This window comes from Cupressus sempervirens, chromosome 5 (assembly GCF_028749045.1).
Source record: "Cupressus sempervirens isolate cs-2001-9-10 chromosome 5, ASM2874904v1, whole genome shotgun sequence".
Taxonomy (NCBI): domain Eukaryota; kingdom Viridiplantae; phylum Streptophyta; class Pinopsida; order Cupressales; family Cupressaceae; genus Cupressus; species Cupressus sempervirens.
In genome coordinates this window covers 43,324,159-43,346,664 of record NC_143122.1, presented here as the reverse complement: position 1 = coordinate 43,346,664, position 22,506 = coordinate 43,324,159, and positions in this window count along the sequence as shown.

The following is a 22,506-nucleotide window of genomic DNA, read 5'->3' as shown; positions in this document are numbered from 1 at the left end:
CAAACTAGTTTGTGAAGTTTGAACATCTTGGACTGAATTACCCTTGTCATACAATCCATCAGCTATCCTCAACCTAGGGTTTAATGAGGTCAACCTTTTAACTTGCACTATCACTATAGTAGACTTAGGCAGCAACTCAAGGAAGTCATCATGTACATTTCTATCCAAATAATTTACTTGACCTAAAAATCCCTTCTTTGGAGGCATCTTTTCTTATGCTTTATAGAACAAAAACACCTACAGAGATTACAACAGATTTACTTACTTGAATTTTGTCCTTGTTTCACACTGTATTCTTGGAGATTTTATTTTTTTTGCAAACAAACTACTTTAGAAATTGGCCAAACTCCAAGACAATTTTCTTCAATAATTGCTCCTACTTAGGAATAGCTCAAAATCTTTGCTCACATAAGGTGAAATTGGTGAAATTTTTTGTATCATAATCTATTTTCCCTCATATGCAAAGCTTTCATGTCTAATTAATACACAAAGTGGCACCATATTCTGCATTTAAATCTATGTCGTTGATCTTCTAAAAATCCTATGATCATGGGATATGGAGAAAGACAACTAGGTGTTGCACTTGATAAGTTGGTGAATCAATCTAATGAAAATTACCCGCATATATAGCTCTTTCCTTGATGGTGCTTCTATCTAGACCCACTAGCAACTAAGGACACATGTTAGAAGGTCGCTCCTTCACTATACATAAATAACAGGAACCTTGCCATAGAAAAGAAGTGATAGCCATTGATCTAATCTTTGATCTTAAAGATGATATGTTACCGTACTGCTTAGAAAGGTAGTGGTGGGTCGTCATTCGCTACCTCACTATATGTATCCCTCTAGCAACTCTTCATTGTTAGACATTGATCACCGTTGATCTGAGATTAAATAAAAGGTGGAAAAATTGCATGATTTTTCTTAAAATGTGGTGGGCCCCATACTCGCTATGTTGTATAGCTTAAACAACTTGCAACTTTCCAAAGTGAGATAGCGAGGACTATTATTCTACTTTGTTCTGATGATCAGGATCTCTTGTACACTTGATCAATGGGGCATGGGTCCAAAGTATTGATGATGTATGAAATTCTACACTGTTGGGACCCCACAAGACTTTACTTTAGTCCTAGTCATCATCCCACGTTACTAGAGGTCCAACTAGCTTTTAATTTTATGGTGCCTCACTACTTCGCTAATGGTGAGATGCTAGAATTTTTTGATTGCGAGGTAGTGATCTCTAGCACTTTAAAAAATCTCGACAACATAAAATATAAGGACCCATCAGATCATTATTGCTCCTACCAACTGCTTCTAACAATAGCAATTATTACTAATCATGCCACCTGGACAACTCATGGGTACCAATAAGTTTTGAGGCCACTGACTCTTTAATTTTATGGTGCCTTGCTACTTCACTAACGATGAGATGACCAAGATTTCTGATAGTGAGGTAGCAAAGCATCAAAAAGATACTCATTTTGGTGCTGACTTTTGACTGTTTGTAACTAGGTCCCTCTTTTGGCTCTGACAGTAGTTGCAAGGTGTACGTGACTGAGAAATCAGCCAAAAAACAATTCTCTGACTATCGTGTCTTCATTTTGCAGTCTCGTCTTATAACTTTCTGCTCGCTACCTTGCTATACATAAAGAGAACCCATATTTTCATAGAAAGGAAATGACAATGGTGGATATATTTAAATTGGATGTTTGAGTAATTTGAGAGGAAAAGTAGCTCGGGGGCATAGAGGATAAAGACAATAAAATATTCACTTGATTTAAAATTTAAACATTTGGCACCTAACCACTTAAAAATGGAGTGAAATGTAGGGTTTTAACAAGATTTTTTAAAAAGCTTAATAGAAGGATGACTTAGATAGGAACTCTACTCACCATTAAAGGATAAAATCTAAATTTTCTATTCCTGGACAAAGAATCTATATCACGTGAAAATTCAGACCAACAGTGGCTCTATCTAGGGACATTGAATACCCTAGATTCAAATGAGGGCTCAGAATTTTTGGGAGAAGTAGACCACACACAGACTCCCAACAGATCAACCACTTACTAAGAGAGCCACACTCACATGGAAAATCTATGCACAGGAAACTATACACAGATGAAAGGATCTACAAATATGTATAGGAAAACCCTAAACTACTATTCATGGAAATAATAAATATTTTTTCAAGAAAAATACCTCTTCAAGAACTATCCATGAATTGGCAGTTCAAGAATATTGTTTGATAGATCTTTAAGTACATAGGAATCCTCACCCCAAGTAGTGTTAATCAAAAAAGGGCCTAACCAGATAGGATCAAATTTGCCATGTTTTCCTTTATCCTCAATTCTGGCATTCCACATTAAGACTAGATCTCCATCTTCAAACTTTTTGCTTACCGTTCTTCTATCATAGATTGTCTTAACTTGCAGTTGCAACTTTTGGTTCTTAAGAGATGCTTCTCTTCTGGTTTCTGTCAGTCCTACTAGTTCATCCATCCTTTCTTGCATTTCATCTGTAGTATCTTCATCATACAACTAAATGTAATTGTAGAGTCCTATCAAGTTGTTCTGAGGCATTTATGCTTGAATTCCATACACCATATCAAATGAAGCTACACCAATGAATTTCTTCACAGTTACCCTATCAGCCCATGTTGCTAACTCTAACTTGGAATCCCATGCCTTTTTGTTATCATCCAAGGTTCTCTTAATAACCTTCAACAAGTTCTTATTTGTGGATTCAGCTTGTCCATTCCCTTGTGGATGATAAGGAGAAGATGATGACCTTGGTATTCCATATTTATCACAAAATTTAATGAATTCCTCAGACTTGAAGCACATTGCATTGTCTGTTACAATTTTTTGAGGGCAGCCAAATCTAGAGATAATATTATTTAGTAAGAAATTATTGACAACTTTACTTGTTGCATATCTTGTGGGGATAGCTTGTACCCATTTTGTAAAGTAGTCAATGGCCACTAGTATCCAAGAATAGCTAATGCTAGACTTCGGATAAATCTCTCCTATGAAATCCATACCCCACTGTTGAAAGGGTGCTTGAACCTCTACTGGCTTCAATGAAGTATTACTTGAGAACTTCAATTTTCCAGCAAACCTCTTACAAGGGTCACATTTCTAATCATAATTTGGGCATCCCTAAAAAGGGAGGGCCACCAAAATCTAGCCCTCATCACTTTATGTGCAGTGGTCTTGGCCATATAGTGTCCCCCACATACTCCAACATGCATTTCATTCAAGACTTCTTTTGCCTTTTCTTGATCGATACATTTTAGCAACACTCCCTTAAAATTTCTCCACTATAAAATGCCTTGGACAATTATGTATCTAATGACTTGCAATTTAGTACTCCTCCTTTCATTTTTAGGTAAATGGGGAGGAGCTTCCATGTGTTGCAGGTAATATATAACATTGGTGTACCAATCACAACAATCCATGTCACATAAGTCTGATTTGAGGTCATTAACTACCACATTTATCTGATTGGCATCCAAATTAGATTCAGCCATGAGTTTTGCCAAACCTTGACCTCTTACCAACTTAATTATTTGTATTTCAATATTGAACTCTTGTATCCTATTGATCCATCTACACCTTCTGCCTGATACTTCCTATTGAGAGAATATATCCTTCACAGCTGCACTAGGTACAAAGGCAATGACAATAGCACCTACTAGGTAGCATCTAAAAGCCTTTACAGCCTTTACCAAAGCATATGCCTATTTTTAATTTATCTCATATTTTAATTCAGCAGACTGCAGTGACTTACTAAAAAAGGTAATGGGTTGTTCATATCCTTCTTCATTTTTCTGCAACAAGACTATAGCTACAGTAAGAAAGGATGCAAAAGAAAAAATATTCATAGGCTTTGACTAATTTGGAGTTCTCAGTACTAGAGCATTTTTTATTGCAATTTTAATATCCTTGAATGCTTGTGAAGGCTCACCATTCCAATCTATAGTGGCTGCCTTCTCGAGCATCTTTGAGATAGGTCTACTAATTTCAGCAAAATTGGTAACAAACCTTCTAAGAAAATTGACTTGGCCAAAGAAGGATTGAATTGCTTTTACAATTTTTTGGCTTGGGGACTTTATCAATAGCTGCTACTCTCTCAAGGTCTATTTTTACCCCATCCTTGGACACTATATGTCCTAGTAATCTGCCTTCTGTGACCCTGAATGTGCATTGCTTTGGGTTCAAGGATACTCCATGGGTCTACAGTGATCCTCAGCCTTCTTAGAATATGCTGTAAGATCATCCTAGTACACAACCATAAATCTGTGAATATAATCATGAAACGCCACATCCATGGCTCTTTGGAAAGTAGGTCTTGCATTAATAAGGTCAAATGGAATCCTTACATATACATATGTTCCCCATGGGGTTGTGAAAGTTGTCTTGAATTGTTCACTTTCCTTTACCAAAACTTGATTATATCTAGAGAACCATCCATCATTAACATTAGCTCAGAACCAGTCACTTGCTACAACATGGCTTCCATATTGGGTAATCCATAATTTTCCTTCAAAGGTGCTGAAATGTCCCTTTTCTAATTTTATATGATATTTCATGCCTCTAATCAGATCTTTAAAATCAAACAACTAATATCACAAAGATCCACCAAATTTCTCAAGAAACCTCAAATCGGGTATGCTGAAAATAGTGCCAAAAGCTTCACAAATTATTAATAAATCTGAAAATAGACATTTTTACAGAAATTTCAGCAGAATAAAATCCTACAAAATGATATTTCTAGATCCGTATAGCCTTTACACAATAGTTCACAAATGTAGGACAAAAACTATGCTCATCGGTCTCTCGAAATTAACACAAAAATGCCCAAAAACACCACAAAAACACTAATAATCTATCTCAAAAGTTTAATCACATCCTAGTACATATATTCAGCTCTATTTTAACAACTTAAAGTCTAAAATTCAGCAGCAACCCAAACTGATATGAAATACTCAACTAAAAACACCAAACTCATACAAAAAACACACCCGAAAACCCACAAATCTGCACTGTTCAGCACAAAGGCAAACTCTGTATGAGCATGCACATGGAATGGCTTCAAACTCCTATCCTTAGCCTTCTTGGAAACCTACAAACTCCCATTCTTGGGTCTCCCTAGAAACCTGCAAACTCCCGTTCTTGGGTCTCCTTCTTGACAGGTTTGGCAGCCTCTGAAGAATAACAAAGAATGAACAAAAATCAAGTTCTAGGATCAGCCCAAAATGCCTCCAAACCCCTTAAAAGAGGGCATAACCATAACTCACATCCAAGAGAGGTTAATGAAACATATTTTAATAATAATTTTCATTTATTAGTCCAACAGTTTCCAAAGATTAACCCCCTTTTTCTGAAACTTCACTTTCTTAGGCCTGCCTGCCTTAGCAAAGATTATTATTTTTTAATTATTTGAAAAGGGGACATGACAAGTCTTCCCCTCCCAAAAATTGCTTGTCCTTAAGCAATGGCTGAACAATAAACCAATCAATCCACCTAGATCCCAAATGTAGACATGAACTATACTACTAACAATTAACATAGGCTCCTGCAATATCCTCTGCAATATGACCAAGAGGAATCCATAATCAAACTAACAATTATAGCTCAACCAAACTCCAAAATCACCACTACCACAGTCAAAAACCCATGAGACACAAACTCTTAGAACATCATAACACAAGTAACGTGGACAAATCAAACTAACAACATAGTAAATACCATCAATGCATCCCACTGGCCTATATGGAATGTACAATCCAACTCTGCAACAATGGTGAATGCTCTCGAATGAAACTATACCAAGTATGGAGAATCTACACACTGTACAACTCCTGCAGTCAACACAACTTTACAAATCATCAGCCACCATCTCATAACCATAACTCCCATGCACTATTGATGGTGAAAAGACATTACAAGATAAAGAGTAAGAAATGGAATCCAAACCAAATTTTTCTACCATCAACTCTTCAAAATAAGGATCAAATGCTAACTGATGTACATACCCTGCAATATAATGTTGATTAAAAAAACCAACCTCAGTCAATAGCTCACCATGAACAAGTGATACAACCCACTGTGACTTATCACTAGCTAAGTCAGGAGATATCATATCGAAAGGAGTAGAATAAATAACAACACCCACGAAGCATCACTCCCAAAATCCTGCTCTAAGTCATGCATTATCAAGCTATCAACTGCAGAACCTATCACCATGTTGTGCCCATCATAACTCTCATTCCGAGGCATCAAACTATCCCATAACTGATGATAAGCACTAGGAACCAAAGTACATCTCTATATCATCTTCTCATCAACATGGTCATCAAAGGTAAATTGATGAGCATACCTCACAATGTAATGCTGATAGAATGCACCAATCTCAGTCAGTGGCTCAGACTGCAATCTAAACATAACTAACTACAATCGATCACTAACCAAGTTGGAACTGACTACTACCTCTAAAGACATCACCAAGGGAGTAGTATTACTAGCAGGAACCATGCCAACTATCGTCTCACCAACATCACACATGGTCTTTGATACAACATCTCTAGTCTACATGCCATTAGTGCTAGAGGTCACCACCATGTCAAGCATACCACAAAAATCTGCTACAGCACCCAACTCAACTGAACCTGACTCTAGTGGGAATGAACCTGATATGCCAATGTTAGTATCAAGGATGGATGCATCCCCATCTCCATTGTCTCTAACAATCTTGACCATGGACATCCTCGAATCATCAAACACCATAGCTTGTGACTATATAGAATCAAGTAAAGACTGTAGTCACTCTAACTCCATGGTCACCTTAGCCAATTAAAACTGTGACTCCTTGAAAGCCAACTGTGTACTCTCAAGAATCTCAGAAGTCACCTCAAGCTGCTCAATAAGCTCACACACCTCATCTTCCTTGGCCAACAATGCATCATATGCTATACTGCCCCACTCCATAAGATAATCTTTGTCGGCTACCAACTGCATATAATTCTATCTCAAAATCTGAAGAGCCTCCCATAAAGAGTGGATCTCTATCAAGGAAAGATAACTGCCTTCCTACTCATCTTTAGTAGGAGAACCCCATCCATAAACTGCTAACAACTGACAAGCATCATCAAAATGCTAGCAAGTGATAGCAATGTCTCGGTCACTAACTCTCAATTGATTAGACACATGATGGCACTGGCTTGATTGTCTCCTACAAACCTCCTTTGATGCACTGTCTAAAGGAGTATCCTCAAAGTTACTAGTCTCTAGAGTATTACCATCCATATCCTGTGAATCAAATCTAAAGTTCATATCAACATACAGAGTATCAAAAACATTAGAATTGCTGTCCAACTCCTCTATACCCAAGGAAACTAAGTCTTCAAAACTACCCACTACATCCTCCTAGATTTCATCAATGCCAATATGATCCTGGGACTCATCTATACACACTGCCAAATATGAAATATCATCAACACATTCTAGCAAGTATGGTCAACTAGATATATGAACAAAGCCCAAAATTGGTGTATAAAAACTAATACCAACATCGGACAAGATACTGGCACAAGAAAAGACAACACCGTCTAATCTGCTAATCAAATCCATGATAGAACCCAAACAAACACTGCTACCAAAAAGTGTTAAAGATCTCCAATCAACTGAATTCCAAACGCCAATATAACAATTTCGAGTCTATATCTGTAAACTAGAATCAACTGGTAACTCAAGCAAACTCCTCACCTGAGTAATATGACCAATACCAACTAACTCAACATACCTGTCATGATGAGATAATGAAGTCACAATACTATCTCTCTTCACCTTTAGCTGGCTAGACAAATCATGTGAAGTACTACCAGCCTCAACCTCATGTGATGAAGCATCTAACTATGCCTGGTACTCTTTCTTAGCAAAGTCATGAATTCTCAATGTCTGCTCAACTCTACCAGGTATCTCACCATCCTGCACAACAACATCCTCATAATCATCATCTGAACCCACTACACTGTAGTCACTGCCTGTTGTAACTATACCATCCTGAATACCTGTGGCATCACCCTTTGACAACCTATAAAAAATTGTCTCAATTTGAGTATCAAGTTGACCCTTACTATCAATCTGTTTAATATCCTTTCCCACCACCTCCTGTGGCAGAGTAGAATCTGAGACCTCTGCCTGGCTATAAGCTAGTTTCTCAAACTCCTCATGCAAGTTCTTGGGAATTGTGGCATCTGTCCTATGAGAAAATTTGTGAAATAGAAATCTAGTCAACTTATCCACCTTAGCTAGGTTGGACAACATGTCATTCATCATACGGCGGTGCTCAACCAACTGTTCAGACATGTCATGACTTATTTTCATAAGTTTATCTCGAATGTCTAAATAACCATCCTTTCTACTGTTTTGACTTTGGATATCAATTGTCCAAGATCGTGTCCTTTGAGACTCTATACTATACCTGTCCATTCTGGATAAAGTAGAGTGTAACCCCAATAGGATATAACTTCTTCAAACACCAAGAACTAACATGCAAATGATTAGAAGTAGCATGCAACCATAGATTTTGACATGCAACTAATTAGAAGCAACTTGCAACCACTAAATTCACCAAGAACTAACATGCAAATGATTAGAAGTAGCATGCAACCATAAATTTTTACATGCATCTGATTAGAAGCAACATGCAATCATAAATTATGACATGCAAGATCTGGGTAGTTGTCAAAACTGACATGCAAGATCTGGGTAGTTGTCAAAACTAACATGCAAGATTTGGGTAGTTGTCAAAACTGACATGCAAACTTCTACAACCACCAAATTCACCAAGAACTAACATGAAAATTATTAGAAGTAGCATGCAACCATAAATTTTGACATGCAACTGATTAGAAGCAACATGCAACCATAAATTATGACATGCAAGATTTGGGTAGTTCTCAAAACTGACATGCAAACTTCTACAAACCCTCAGGCTGGCAAGATCATAGCTCTGATACCACTAAAATGTCCCTTTACTGATTTTATATGATATTTCATGCCTCTAATCAGATCTTTAAGATCAAACAACTAATATCACAAAGATCCACCAAATTTTTCAAGAAACCCCAAATCGGGTATGCTGAAAATAGTGCCAAAAGCTTCACAACTTCACAAATTATTAATAAATCTGAAAATGGAAATTTTTACAGATATTTAAGCAGCATAACAGCCTACAAAATGAAATTTCCAAATCCGTATAGCCTTTACACAACAGTTCACAAATGTAGGACAAAAACTATGCTCATCGGGCTCCCGAAATTAACACAAAAATGCCCGAAAACACCACAAAAACACTAATAATCTATCTCAAAAGTTTAATCACATCATAGTACATATATTCAGCTCTATTTTAACACATTAAAGTTTTAAATACAGCAGCAACCCAAACTGATATGAAATACTCAACTGAAAACACCAAACTCATACAAAAAAACACACCCGAAAACCCACAAATCTGCACTGTTCAACACAAAGGCAAACTCTATATGAGCATGCACATGGAATGGATTCAAACTCCTATCCTTAGCCTTCTTGGAAACCTAAAAACTCCCATTCTTGGGTCTCCCTGGAAACCTGCAAACTCCTGTTCTTGGGTCTCCTTCTCCACAGGTTTGGCAGCCTCTGAAGAATAACAAAGAATGAGCAAAAATCAAGTTCTGGGATCAGCCCAAAATGCCTCCAAACCCCTTAAAAGAGGGCATAACATAACTCACGTCCAAGAGAGGTTAATGAAACATATTTTAATAATAAATTTCATTTATTAGTCCAACGGTTTCCAAAGATTAACCCCCTTTTTCCGAAACTTCACTTTCTTGGGCCTGCCTGCCTTAGCAAAGATTATTATTTTTTAATTATTTGAAAAGGGGACATGAGGTGCAATTTTTAGATTCCTAAAATCCATGCATAATTGTATATCTCCATTTTTCTTTCTGATAGGTACCAAATTTGAAACCCAAGAGGAATGCCTACTTGGTTTGATTATCCCCCCATCCCTTAGTTTCATCAATTCTTCTTGTATTTTGGGAGCTAGGGTAGGCTTTACTAGTCTTTGTTTCTATCTAAAAGGTTTTACATTATCTTTTAATAGTATGAAATGCTAGAAATTTTTTTCCCTATAAGCCTTAAGGTCATCATATGACCATGCAAAAACATGTCTATACTTCCTAAGCAAGTCAATCAATGTTTTTTTTATTTTAGCTTTTAGATTTTGGCCAATATAAACCTTTTTGGGAGTTTCATTAGTACCTAGGTTTATCTCTTCTAATTTCTAAGGCTTAGGGTCCTTAACTCCTAGTTTTACTCTATCTTGGTTATCAAAAATATTTTCTAAGACCACTAACGCCTTAGGCATCTTATTGGTTTTCAATTGCATAATCTCCTAGCCAAAAATGGTTTCCTTACCATCTATGGTTTCAATTAGTTGACTGCAATCCATTTCTTGACCATGGTACTTGTCTTCATTTAACAAAAATTTTGTAATGTCTTTGTCATCTTCAAAGACTTGCCAATTTTCAATGTTTTCAGGTATGGAAGGTCTATTTTGTACCTCAATTTGAAATATTCTTGCAAATGATATCTCCTTAGGCTGGATTGCTACATTTGCTAACAAATCAACCATCTTATTTTGAGTCCTATCTCTCCATGAGATACTAGATGCATCCAAAAATTCTATCTGATACCAAACTGCATTTATATACTGCTTTAATTTCCTATTATTGGATGCATAAGTTTCTTTTATCTGGGAGATGACTAATTCAGAATCCCCTATGACATGTAACTTCTTAATCCCATGATGTGTGGCAACTTTCAATCTTAGCAACAATGCCTCATATTCTACAATATTATTTGTGCAAGAAAACTTCAAAGTGAATGAATATCTGAAAGTATTTTTCTCAAGGGAAACAAAAACTACACTTGCCCCTGCACCCTCTTTTGAACTTGCCCCATCAAAAAATATTGTCCATAACACTGGAGAGTTAGTGCAACACTCAACTTCATGTTCAATGATAACAGGTAAATTTTTAACTTCTTGAATAATCAATTCAGCTCTGAAAGCATTGACACCAGTGTCAACGAAAAATGTGGAGTCTCTATCAATTTCTTCCTCTAAAATGTGACTGACCCTAGGCTCTTTGTTTACCTTGACCACTTTATCCCCTGTGCAGAAAGTAGCATAAGTCAAATCACATTGCAGGCTTCCCCCCATGGAAGCACTCCATTTTATGGAGAGTAACATTCCATAGTGTGGAGGTATATCCACTACAAGGATAGACATGGTTAACTCTACTTCAAGATATGTAGCTTATTTGAATGGTAAAGAATTTATGGTGCCTATGACTGGGACTTCCCTAGCATCCATTCCTCTGCATCTACCCTACTTAGTGTCCACTTTTAACCCTAAGGCTTCCATTACTTTAAAAATAATTATGGTGTTAGAAGCCTCTGAGTCTATTATAAAAAATTTTAGGGTCTTCCCCTTTCTAATCAGACTGAGGAAAAAAGGGTCAATATCTTCTATAAATGCCACTGAGGAATCATCTAAAAACATTTGGAGAATTTGGGATATGAGACCACTTTCCTCTATTAGTAATGGGATTTGTTGGGCAACAGTTTGTCCTACAACAATATTATTGTTTCCTATCCCTCCCAACTATGATAAAGCCTTGCTCATATGTTCTTCAATTCTAAGAAGTTTAGACAAAGGTACTTTTATAGTTACTTGGGACAAGATAGATATCATATCAATAGGTTCAACAACAGTGGGTTTTATAAGAGTACCTGGAGTTGAAGTCTTTTGAATAGTAGGTGCCACTATTTTCTTGATAGTATTAGGTTCTAATTTCTTTGGTTGCACAACTGCTTTTGCTATTTCATTTATTTGAAATTGAACCTTCTTTTTTGGTTCCCACTTCTTTCCCTTGTTGTCATTGATCTTAGGCACATCAATATTGAATTTCTTATTTTGATCATTCATCTTATGGGTGATATCTTTGATGAATACACTGGATTTCTTTCCTGCATCATTATTTACTATTCTATTTCTCAAATTGTAGTTACTATGGACCTGAGAAATCATTTCTGTTGTGATTCTGTCAATCTCTTCTTTGGAGGGCATTCGTAAGCTTGTGTGACCTACATCAAAAGATGTAACACATACTTTATCATATCATAGCCTTCATCATCTGAAAGCACTTGCTGATGATGTAAATGATAAGCAATTATCTAATTGGTAATATCATTTTGAGGTTCCTCAGAATCAAAATCTACAAGGTCATCACACATGCTCACCATATTGCAACTTATATCATCATGGTTTTTTTCTTCACTTCCTTCTTCAGGTTGCACACCTTGATCTTGGGCAAATGACTGAGCAACAACACAATAATTAGCAGAATGAGGTGATTGACATATAATGCACCATGGTACATCAACATTCATATTTACAGTGTTCTTTTGCAAGGGATCTGGGGTACCCTTATCTTTCACATTTTGTGTCTGGTTGGGGACTGTCTTACCATCTTTCCACTGGGTGGTGTAAGGGTAATTTTGCATTCTAGGTTGCCTATTGAAATTGTTGTTATTCATAGGGGTTCTCTCAAAAACATTTGGCTTATTAAAATTAGTGGGATTCATCTTCTTGAGAAATTCCAAAACCTAGCCTATAGTGGGTTCTTTTGGCTTTTTTCCTATAGGAGTTTTATCACCCTCCCTTTTCTTATTTTTCTTGGGGTTAAAAAGCTTTGGATCATCCCTCCTACCTAGTTTTCTAGATGCCTTCCTATTATTCTCTATGTTTACTACAATTTTATAAGCATCCCTTAAAGTCTTGGGATCCTTATCCCTCAATTGATAAGCCATTTTTCTATCAAAAGCATTGAAATATGTTGTGAGACAAACATCCTCATTCAACCTCATAACTTGAAACAATCTGTACATACCTTTCCAGAATCTTACACTGAAGTCAAATGTGGACTCATTTGGGTTTTTCTTGATGTTATTGAACTCATTCAACATGAATCCTACATTAGTGTTTTCTCCATATTGCTCCTTAAATAATTTATCCAAGTCACTCCACGAGGTGATACTATCATCGGGAAACTTTATAAACCAATCCCTTGCATCCTCAGTTAGTGAATGCACAAACAATTTCATTACCATATCTTCATGTTCAACTTCATAATCATTCAACATATCAATGAAAATTCTCAAATGTTCTTCACCAGTAACAACATTATTCCTAGAGAACTTAACAAATTTGTCTCTTAAATCAAACAATATGGGATGTGGAGCACCAAGAATACTAGCAAATGATATTTGTCTATACTTTTCTAGGTATATAGGTTTCTTCTAGAAACCAGGAACATTTGAGGTACTAGTTATGTTAGCTTTTTTTTGAGGAGCAGCTTAGGATTGTTGAGGTGGGGAAAATAGGACTTGGGTGCTAATAGTGGATGATGAGGCAAGAGCCAATTGGGATATTCCTTGAGTTGAGATTATTGGACCACTAATTGGTGCAAGAATTGTAGGTGGGATAGAAAAATTGGGCCATGAAGCCAATACAAAACTAGATTTTATGAATTGGACTTTTCTCCTAGTTTCTACAACTTGAGCTTCATTCTCAACCTTCTCAAGTTCTTTTGCAAGATCTGCCTTCTCTTTTCTAGCCTTCTCTAGATCTAGATCTAATTTTTGCATGGAGGGTTGTATGGATTTTCTTGGTAGAGCTTGAGGTTCATTTATTTGGATTCCTATAGCTTTTCCTTTCCCTTTATCTAGAGCTTTTGTAGTGGGCTCTATAGGGTCCACTTGAGAAGGTTTATAGGCTTGGACTTGAGCACTAACTAGTTCTTGCCTTTGATTTAGGCATTTTTCTTGTTCTTGAACTTTAGCTCTTAGATTGTCTACATCTCCAAATACATCAGTATGGAGAGTTGTGGTATTTTCTTCAAACTTTTTATTCTACTCCTTCAAGGCAGCCATCCTTCTTAGCAGAGCATCCCTTTCTATTATGGCATCCAAGGTGGTTTGCTCTTTTTCTTTCTCAAGATGAATGCATTTAGCTTCCTCCTTAGCAATCCATTTCTTCAAAACTCCTATCTTAGAATGCACTTCTTTAGGATCTATAGAAGTAGCTTCTAAATCAGTAGGATAGTCCAGATCTATAAGATTGGGCTCCACATATGGGGCTACTCTGGGATTAAAAGGATCATCAAATGAACTCCTAAATCCTAGCCTATAGTTCATATCTGCTATAGGATCTAGCCTTGATGAAGAAATTCCTACCATAAACACATCTTTGTCCTGAAAAACTCTCTCATCTGGTAATGGGGTACTGAAAATGCCTCCTAAGAGTCTTGTAGTCTCAGATTCAGAACTAAGTGAAGAAGACTCTCTCCCTAATACTGGTTCATACTAGGAATTGATGGATGCATTACCTCTAGGTTTCAAAGTGGGATTTGGATCTATCATTTTCTAATTCTAGTTCTTCCTACCACCTTGGGGTAAATCAGTATACATTGGTACATCAAGGTTGGCTCTCATGTAAGCTCTTGTGTTCTTTCTCTTGTCAGCTATATTCACCTTTTGTTAAAATAAGCACTAGCTTCAAAACCTTGACTGAGCCGCCACCCTATTCTCGGGAAAATACACAATGACAATTATTTTTGACTCAAAGAAAATAACACAAAAATAGAAATAGAAATATCTGACATGGATAGACCAATCATTGAAATCATAAAATTGCAACTCTTGCTTGTTAGATAAGACACCTGGATAGATATGTCAGTATGTAGCTGTGGTACTTGGGCTATACCCTCTTTAAATTCTCAAGGTTTATCACTAAAATATTCCCTTATAACCACAGGAAAAACTTAGATAACCTGACACACATGTACACAGTAGGACCAAAGAAACTATAGTACTTTTCATAGATGTGTTGGACAACTCCCAAGAAAAGTCACCATTTTGTTGGTGACTTAGATGGGCAAAACCCAACTGAAAATAGGACTCAAATTTTCAATGAACACCATAGATTCTTGTCCTTTCAAAAAAATGGATTGCCATCTTATTTCCCCAGCAGAGTCACCATTTTTTTGGTGTTTAAAAACTACTAAGCAACAAAATGCTTAATACCAAGATGACACAATCTAAATACTAGCCAATTCTTATTGGCAATTGTATGTGAAAAACCATTTGGCCCCAACTTCAACAAAACCACGGGTGGTTTTCTACTCTTTTGGCTCTACAAAACTAGGGTGGGTATACCTAGGGATGATACAAGACTGGGAAAATTGTGTGAGAATTATTTTAGTTTCATTTTGATTCTCATCTCAAATCCTCAAATATATACCCAATTCTTCATAACTTGATAAACACATCCCATATAACAGATATGGCCAAAAATTCTTCTATAGATCTGCAGGTGTTCTTAGCAATAGAAGCTAATTGTAGCTAAAACATTCCATGCAAACAAGTACTAGCCAACTTTGAAGATCTATAGGAAATAAAAGTAAAATTGATTTAATTCTGCATTTTTGACAACCATTTGTGACATATTTCTCTCTCAGGTGGATCAAATTTGATCAATTCCTAATCCATTGGGGTTCAGAGTCTACAACAAATTCTTAGATCTAATTTGTTGCCTTACAAAATTTTTTATCAGCAATTCTTATCAAAATTCATCATTCAAAATCCTTTCCACTACTATAACAATCTTATCACATTCATCAAAGCTTTTACTTAATCCATTGAATTAATAGCAGTGATAAATAGATATACAACCTAACTAAATTGCAATCAATTGCACAAGCCTTTACTCATACAACATCAAGATAACCAAGTAATCAAAAGGAGACAAAGCTTAGAAAGAATTGATATGGGGATAGTTCATAATTTTTATTCATTTTCCTTGAAAATTGCATACAATTTACAGTAAACTCAAAATGACCTTCAGAAAGAAATATAGATCATTCTATATTCATGTATTCTCAAGATCTGACAAAGAAAGTACACCACCAATTTTCTCAAAAGAATGGACCAAAAATAGACTAATTATCACTTAGAAAAATAGAAATTGGAACCTTTCTCTTGCCCTGGGATGTCACTTATATAGTGTGAGATGCAACAAGTTTCAGCCTAAGAGAAAATGATAGGTGACCTTTACAAGGAATATTTACATATACCTATCAAAAAATGACAAAAATGTGGGTAACAGGAGATATCAAAACATAACATTCTTTTAGGTGGGTTAGCTTCTCTGACATGTTCTAGTGTTGCTAAGTTGGCTATTGATCTGATCCTTCTTCATACGCAACTACCAAATTAGCCAACGATGAAGTTTGTTCTGATGAAGGCACATTAATCTGCACCTGTGGATCTTCACTACCTTTATCCTATATGGTAGTAACAACATCTACCTTTTCCCTTTCTTTAGTTGTATCAACATCTTGTTGTCCCGGGTCTGCAGCTGAAAGTGACAGATTATTCTTGTCTTCTTGTAGTTGGGCCTGAGTAGAGATGTTGTCAATAATTTGGATTTCCTCACCTTGCACTTCATCACTATCATTTTCACCCTCATCAAACTGTTCACCAGGAGCCATTTCTGCCATCCACTTGTCAAATAACGTGTAATCTAGCCAATTGAATTGCAAAATATCCCTCTATGTTTCCACCACATATTCAGCTTCATTATTAATAGCAACAAATTCTTGTTTTAAAGAATCAAACAATATTTGGGCCTTCACCATTTCTTCTATTGTGGTAGCCCACCATGCATGCCCTATTTCATTAATGACCTGATTCATTCTTAAACAGAATAAATTATCAAGTTCCTTTTCCCATTCATCTTTTCTTTTCAAATTATTCTTTTTATCTAGGGCACGAGGAAACAAACTAAATTTTTGGCTCTTGTAATTGTTCAAGTAGCCTACTAATATTTTTTGCAAATGAATTCTTTTATTATCAAAATCAGCAAGATCAGAAACAATATCAAACATTTTTTCAATTTGATCAAAAGAATCATCTATAATAGAGAAACACAATAATGTTATTTCTTTCTCCTTTGTTACCCATTTATTCACAATAGATATTAGAGCATCATCATTAGCTTTCAAATCCTCCTAGATACTGATAACCCTGGCTAGCTAATCATAAATTAGCAACCATTCAACTTTGTCACCCAAATATGTGAGAGATTTTCTTAATTTATTTTCATATTTGGATTCCAATTCTATATGTAAGGCCCACAGTTTACTTTTTTCTTCTTCAAAATCCTCGTCAATGTAGTACTGTGGCTTTTGGGGTGTATCTGGTATTTCTATGAGGGCGGGGGGGGGGGGGGGGGGGGCGCTTTGAAGGGATCAACTGGGGGGCGAGGGTATGTTATTCTTGGCCTAGTGGATTTTCCCAATAGCTTGTTCTCAAGCTCAATTCTCTTTTTCACCTCTTTATTATAGGCATCCACCACTATTTCATACTTGCTTTGTAGTGCAGTCATTTCCTGTTCTTCCCTTTTTGTAGTAGCCAAGGAAAATTGAGAATAATCCACATTCATCTGGGCTGCTTGTACATGTGAGGTATCAGCAACTCTCCTTACAATGATACTCCCTATTAGTCCTAAATCATTAGGTTGTGATGGAGTAGCCCTGGATCCTCTTCTTAATGACCACATAACAAGAGTAGCTTTGTCATTACTGAATACAGTTCCCAAGAGCTCCATTTTATCTAGATCTTGCAATCCCAAATTATTTGACACATAATTATATATCAAGGCATCATCAATGTCCCAATTGGGCAATAATAAAATATTTGCAGCCTTTATCATCTATCTCCCTTCTTCACGGGTTATATTCCAAAACTCTTGTATCATTTGTTTCTTTATTTGATCTTGAATGGAGGCTTCATCCATTTTTGGATGTTTTGCTTTCATATTTTTACATCTGTCCTAAAAAATATGCATGTTTTCTCTCTAGGAAAACTGATAGAAAGCCCTAAACCTTACACAATTGTCATCAGACAAAAATTGATGACTAGCTTGTTCTAAAACAAGGTCTAATTCCCTTCTCCTAAAATCTGCTACAGCTAACTCAAAACTTGGCACATGAGGCTCCTGGGGGTTCCCTTCATCAATCTCTACCTGGGTAACAAAGACTCCCCCTTGTGATCCAATTTGTTCAATTTTCTCATCAGTGAGTTGGTTCTCCTCAATTCTCATAGGGGTTTGGGAAGGTGAGTAACTTTCATCATGTGGTTGCTCTTCCCTTATTATCTTTCTTCTCTTAGGAGACAGTTCAAGTGGCCTTTCTTCAAAAACAACACTAGTTGATTCAACTATTTGTTTTCCTTTATTCACAATGTGCCTTTGATCCTAAATGACAATATATCCTAATCTCCTTTGTACAATTAATAGGCCTACCCCTATATTGGGAGTGAAACCCAATCTTCTCATCATTTCCCTAGCTTTATCTAGAAAAGAATCTATGAAATGTTGCTTCCTCTCATTCATTACCTCCACTATTTTGGGGAATGTACTCATAAGCTTATTTATTCTATCTACAGTAGTCATAGCATTACTAAGAGGGTTGTAATCATTATCAAAACAATTGATAAAATTCAAAACTTTTGAATATACTCTCCATTTTTCTTTCTTTTTCTCTTGCTCCTGCAAAGAGTACTCATTCCTTATTATATCTTTAGGGAAATAAAAATCATGCTGAACTAGACGAAGCTTGATTCTATGCCTAAGAGAAAAATTAAAGAAATCTTCTGCATCACAAAAATGAGAGTGAGATACTGCCATTTTATACTGATCCAAAAATTTGTAGAGGAAAACCCACCCTTCCTTGGATATTAGAAACTGGTGGACTACTGTGCAAGTGGGAAAAAATGATCATGTTCCCCTTTTGTGCAAAAAGTCTTCTTCCACTCCTCCCAACTGCTACAAAAATTTAGCCACCCCAACTTTTAAGGGCACTTGGTAAGGTAGTACATGGGGTGTCCCTCTGAATCCATAAACTCTAATGATAGTTGAAATTGAATATGGGATGACATCAACCCAATTATGTGAGACTTTAAAACTATGGGGTTTGTCCATAGGCCTAACAAGTTGCATTAGTGTCTTAGAAATTCTGGGATTGTCACTCAATATGAGGCACCTTAGGAGGCAAAGTGCCTGTCAAATCTAACAAAACTAGCATTTTCTGCCTCTCCAAGAAATATGCACTCCATAATTGAACTGGCAGTGCTTCCCCCTCCTGTTCTTTATTCAGAACCATTTCTTTACCAAACTATGTAGGACCCTTAAAGAGAAACATGTGCATTAATAGGGAATATTGGCCCCAAACCTTTTCAACCCTTACCCTTTGCAATTCCCACCAATCCACTACGAATCTCATCAGCCAAATAAGAAGCAAAATAAAAAATTATTTCCACACTGAATGAGGAGATTTGAGTGATCATATACATAAAACTCATGGGGATAAAGTCTTCTTCATCCTCTCCAAAAAGACTGTACAAAATCCTATATATCTCTACTTCCCTGGCATTGAAGCATGATTTCTTAAAAGGTTCTTTAGAGGATGATGTTATTGTTGGTATGGTTCCAATTTTGCCAATGTGGGCCTTTAGTGCACCTTGTCTAACTACGTCCTTTTTTGACATATATTCCTTTTCTATTTCTATCAAATCAATGGGCACATGATACCTAGTGAGAGGTCCCAAACGAAAAACTTCCCTAATCTCTTCTAGACTGATGGTGATTAGAATTTCACCATCTATTCTTCTCACTACCCTAGTGGCTTGATCATAACTCTTCTCCACAGCCTCAAGGAGGTCATAATCCATAAACACACTGGGAACAACTAGCTTTCTTAGGTCAAAATTCCATATATTGGCATGTGGGGCATACGGTTTCCTTTCTACAAACCATTTCTTGAACAAATTCAAACCAGTTTGCAAAGTTTGAGCATCCTGGACCCAATTACCCTTGTCATACAATCCATTAGCTATCCTTAACCTAGGGTTTAATGAGGTCAACCTTTTAACTTCCACTGTCTCTACAGTAGACTTAGGTAGCAACTCAAGCAAGTCATCATGTACATTTCTATCCAAATAATTTACTTGACTTGAAAATCCCTTCTTTGGAGGCATCTTTGATTATGTTTTATAGAACTGAAACACTTACAGAGATTACAATAGATTTACTTACTTGAATGTTGTCCTCATTTCACTCTGTATCCCTACAATTTTTTTTTTTTGCAAACAAATTGCTTCACAAACTCGCCAAACTCCAGCACGATTTTCTTCAGTAATTGCTCCTACTCAGGAATAGCTCAAAATCTTTGCTCGCGTAAAGTGAACCTGGTGAAATCTTTTGTATTATACTCTTTTTTTCATCACATGTGAAGCTTTCATGTCTAATTAATACACAGAGTGGCACCATATTCTACATTTAAATCTGCACCATCGATCTTTTAAAAATCCTACGATCATGGGATATGGAGAAAGAGAACTAGGTGTTGCACTTGAAAAGTTGGTGAATCGATCCAATGAAAATTACCCATGTAAATAGCTCTTTCCTTAATGGAACTTCTATCTAGACCCACTGGCAACTAAGGACACATGTCATAAGGTTGCTACTTTGCTATACATAAAGAACGGGCACCTTGCCATAGCAAAGTAGTGACAGCCATCAATTTAATCTTGATGTTGTAGATGATATGTTATCGTACTACTTAGAAAGACAATGGTGGGCTCTCATTCACTACCTCACTATATGTATCCCTCTAGCAACTCTTCATGGTGAGACAAAAATGGTCGTTTATTTGAAATTAAATCAAAGGTGGAAAAACTGCATGAATTTTCTTGAAAGGTGGTCAGCCACATACTCACTATGTCGCATAGCTTAAACAACTTGTGACTTTTCAAAGCGAGATAGCGAGGACTGTTGATTTCACTTTGTTTTGACGATCAAGATCTCTTGTACACTTGATCAATGGGGCATGGGTCCAAAGTATTGATGATGTATGAAATTATGCACTGCTAGCATCCCACAAGACTTTACTCAATCCTAGTCATCATCCCATGTTACTAGAGGTCCCACCGGCTGTTAATTTTATGGTGCCTCACTACTTCACTAATAGTGAGATGTTAGAATTTTTTGATAGTGAGGTAGTGAGCTCCAACTCTTTAATAAATATCGGCACCATTAAATATAAGGACCCATCAGATCATTATTGCTCCTACTAACTACTTCTAACAACAACAGTTATTACTAGTCATGCCACTTGGACAACTCATGAGTACCGATAAGTTTAGAGGCCACCGACTCTTTAATTTTATAGTGCCTTTCTACTTTGCTAATGGCGAGATGACCATGATTTCTTATAGCAAGGTAGAAAAGCATCAAAAAGATACTCATTTTGGCACCAAATTCTGACTATTTCTAACTAGGTCCCTCTTCAGGCTCTGATAGTACTTGCAAGGTGTAAATGACTGAGAAATCAGCTAGAAATTTTTTTTCTAACTGTTGTGTCTTTAATTTGTGGTCCCTTCTTATAACTTTCTGGCACTCGCTACCTCATTATACATAAAGAGTGCCCAAGTTTTCATAGTGAGGAAATGACAATGGTGGATCTATTTAGATTGGATGGCTAGGGAATTTGAGAGGAAAAGTAGCTTGAGGGCACGAAGGATAAAAGACAACAAAATATTTGCTCAATTTAAAATTTAAACATTTTGCACTTGACCACTTAAGAATGGAGTGAAATATAGGGTTTTCACAAGATTTTCTTAAAAAGCTTAACAGAAGTATGACTTAGTTAGGAACCCTACTCATCATTAAAGGAGAAAATCTGAATTTTCTAATCCTGGACAAAGCATTTCTATCACGCAAAAATTTAGACCAAGATGTAGTTTGCAAGTTATTCAAGTTTTTCTATTAGTACCTAGAATTCAGACTTAAAACAAGGGTTTCACCTAGGGCTTGATTGTTTTCATACCTTCCACAATGGGATTTTGATGCCCCTTCCAAGTTTTTTCAATGAATTTTCATATTTTGTAGGTTTTAAGGATGGAGAAGTAGTGGTTTGGATTTGCCACCATACACTAGGTGTATGGCACCATACAACAATATGCAGCAATCATCATAACTTGTATTTGGGAGTGTTCCAATGTCTAAAAATTAGAATTTGGACCTTTTTTAACATGCCTAAGCATGTTACAATAATCACCTTTCAATTCGGCATGTGTAAAGAGGTACCTACAGTGCAACAGTAGCCCAAATAGACCTACAAACACAATCTAAATATTGTTATAGTAAGGTCTTGTAGTCTAGTTTTTAAGGTTTAGATATGTTGTGTATGTTGCAAAAGGGTGTTAGAATATCCAACCCAAACCTACCCTCATGTGGAAGTGTTTCATGATATGTTCAGATTTCAGTACGGAA